Consider the following 3,595-nt stretch of genomic DNA (forward strand, 5'->3'; position numbering starts at 1 on the left):
GGGGGGGGGCATCCACAACTTCTCTGGGCAACCTGTTCCAGTGCCTCACCACCCCCACAGTAAAGAATTTCTTCCTAATACTTAAATCAACCCTTTTCCAGTTTGAAGCCATTACCACTTGTCCTATCACTACATGCCCTTGGAAAAAGTCCCTCTCCAGCTACCCTGCAGGCCCTCTTTAGGTACTGGAAGGCCGGTAAGGTCTCCCTGGAGGCTTCTCTTTTCCAGGCTGAACAACCGCAACTCTCTCAGCCTGTCCTCATCGGAGAGGTGTTCCAGCCCTCTGATCATCGTTGTGGCCCTCCTCTGGACCTGCTCCAACAGGTCCATGTCCTTCTTATGTTGAGGCCCCCAGAGCTGGACACAGCACTCCAGGTGAGGTGCCACGAGAGCAGAGTGGAGGGGAAGAATCACCTCCCCCGACCTGCTGGCCGTGCTTCTTTTGATGCAGCCCAGGATGCAATTGGCTTTCCGGCTGTGAGTGCACATTGCCAGCTTATGTTGAGTTTTTCATCCGCAAACACCCCCAAGTCCTCCTCGGGGCTGCTCTCAATACATTCTCTGCCCAGCCTGTATTTGTGCTATTCTTCTTGTTTTGTGTTTTGTAATGGGAAGAAGATATGATGGTAGCAGCAACAATGATGTATTTAAGTTGGTTTTGCCTATTTGTTTACCAATGTGATGGAAGAGCTGAGGGAGGTACAGCATATCTACTTCTGTGCGCCTGGTACTGACCCAGTGCAAGCTGTGTGGATCAGAAGGTTCTGGGAGGAGATGGGATATGTTGGTAGAACGGGCCTTGGATGCATCACTCAGGACCTTCTCTTGGCCAAGCAAACAGGAGAATAGCTGCCATGTTTCCTTCTCCTGATGCTCAGCATTAGATGCCTGTGGGGAAAAGAGTTTTTTAGATGACTTCATGACAGGGTTTCATGTATCTGAAAGATGAGAAAAAGACTCTTCATAGCAAACTCAGTGAAAAAAAAAGGGGCTTTTCTTATTGTTTGATCTGAAAGTGTGTGAGAGCGAGGAGAAGCCCACGGCAGAATTTGCTCATCCTTCCCTCTGCTTTTTGCCTTTGCCATGTTTCTTTGCTACCTGTAACACATTACTGAAGAAGTGATGTTTGGGTCCCCTACAGCAGTGCCTGTACAATTGAAACTTACCCAAATACATGATTTCCACCAGCCATGCATGAGGTCATTTAATCATGTTGTCTTCAAAGTGTTTCAGGTTGTGCTAGCAGAGGGCTTGCTGCCAACAGGACTCCCCACCAGCAGTCGACACCTGGAGGTTCAGCGTGTCCCAGGGCAGAAATCTTTGTCCAGGCCTAGGGTTATGGTTAGGGCTAGGACTGGGGTGAGAAGAATGAGAAGTAGGAAACCAATAGGCGTTATATTGGTGCCTTGGCGCGGTTCCTTCTAGAGTTGTAACTTGCTGTTGTGCCCTTTTTTTCCCCCTTGGGATGCCATAATCTGGACATAACTGTTACACTCACGAGACATTTACCTGGATGTCAGGCAGGGTATGCATCAAGTGCTGCCAAAGGGGATCTGGAAGAGAAGGAAAATAGAGTCAATTTTCTGCTCTGCTTGTGGCTTGGCAGGTTGGCTTCATGCTCTTCATGCTTTAACGCTGATGCTCTTGACCCCCACTGTTTAGCTGCCATCATAGTGGGTAAGGAAGGGAATGTGGAGTCGTGACTCCTGTGCTCCATTTTTGAGTTTGAAACAGGCAGTAAAATAATGGTACCATGTTCTGATCACACCTAAAACTTCATCCTCTCCCTTTAGGGGGTGGAAACAGCTGTGTGGGAAGAAAACTGAGTGGCTGCTGAAAGTCTATGGCTAAGTTGGACATGGATTTTCTTGGAAGTCAGTAAGTGGGTAAATCAGAAAATCTCCATTGGCTTGTTTGCAAAACAATTGTATAGGGGTTGCTCTCTCTCATGGAAAATGTTAGTGGATTTAAAGCAGAAAGGTTTACTCACTGGAATCAGATGGAGTACAAGTTCAGAAGAAAGTATCTGAGGTTGTTTAGTAAGCATAAATCCCATCAAAGCGACTTTAATTATGCTCTGGCTATGTGTTCAATGGAGAACAGAACCTGTATTTGCGCTGCAACTTACTTCCTGCTCAAACTATTGAACTATGTATGAAACTGTAGCTACAGCAGCCCCTAGTTAAGGTTTTGAAATTGTCAGGATTTGTTCAGAAGGCAGCCGGCCTACCCTGGTGATGTGCCTCATGCTCTGAACAGGACACATCGCTGCTAACGATGGAATACTACTCCTTCCAAAACAGAGTGCACAACTGCTTACGCTTCCCCGGTGACTGAGCACCCATCTCAGTAGTGAAGGGATGGCAGAGACTGCATAGTCAAGCTTCAAACTTGGCTCTAGAGGAGCATCTGTCAGGCCCTGTGGCTTAGCTGTGCTCTCCTCCCTTTGCTCATAGGAGGTAAGTTTGGTTGTCAAAAGAGAGTAGAGCTTTTTAAAACTGAGGGCTTTTTGTAACTCCTGTAGGCAGACTTTGCTCCCAGCTAAACCGTTAGTTACCATCTCCTAGCTGAGACGCATTGTCTGTGCACACAGTCGTGTTGGGCTGGAGTCACTGTTCAAAGCAATTTTTTGACTGCTTGTGTTATGGTGAGAGCCTCTGCAGTACTGCCAGGCATACGGCATGAGTGGGCAGAGGTGCTGAGACAAAAACAGTGGCCCATTTTCAGGCACTGTAATTGGAGTTAATTCTAGTTAAGCTAAACTGGCCACAACAAATGGAGAGGATGCATTTGTGGCTTGTGTGTCTGCTCTCCTCCTACCATTCCTCCCCTCCCTAAGTTATATACTGTTTAGCTGCTCCTCCAAATGCAAAACTAATAGAAGGGAAAACTTAGCATTTCATTGTCGCATCTTTGGTCCGCGTTTATTCAGATGTATACAAGAAGTAAAAAGAGACACTTAGTGCTGGCTGTTGACCATACTGAAGTTAATGGAACTTAAATAAATTCCCACCTTTTTTCCTTGTTGCCCAAACCTTATTCCCTTCTAAAACAAACATCCACGGGTACCTATGCAAACTGTCTTGCCTTTCATCGTGTCTTGAAAATGTCAGAACTCTGCTGCTTCTACAGAGCTGAGCTTAGATACAGAAAAGCAAAACCATTATGGTACCACTAATCTCATTTAAATCCTGGATGAGGATTGGAAATGTCCTGGAAACTCATTGTGCTCAGTGCTGTGTCCTGTGGACCTCCTGCCCCAGTACCAGGAATTTACCCCATACATAGAAATGAGTGGGAAGGGGTCACCATGCACATTCTTTAAAAATACCAGGTTGTCTGCAACCGTGGGAAGAATTATGTATGCGAACCACAAAAAGTGCTAGTGCAAGACTAGACAATGAAGGAAAAGATACTGAAAAAAAACAGTGGGGCTGTTGCTTGGCAAGCTTAAAAATCTTTGTTATTGTGGAGCGTAGAACTGACCAAGAATGCCTAATGCAATGCTTATTAGCCTACTCTCCTATAGATAAAAGGCTCAATTTAATCACACTCAGCCAGATTGTTTGTGCTTTGGGTTGTTTGTGTATGTGTT

This window comes from Charadrius vociferus, unplaced genomic scaffold (assembly GCF_000708025.1).
Source record: "Charadrius vociferus isolate BGI_N301 unplaced genomic scaffold, ASM70802v2 scaffold722, whole genome shotgun sequence".
Classification (NCBI taxonomy): domain Eukaryota; kingdom Metazoa; phylum Chordata; class Aves; order Charadriiformes; family Charadriidae; genus Charadrius; species Charadrius vociferus.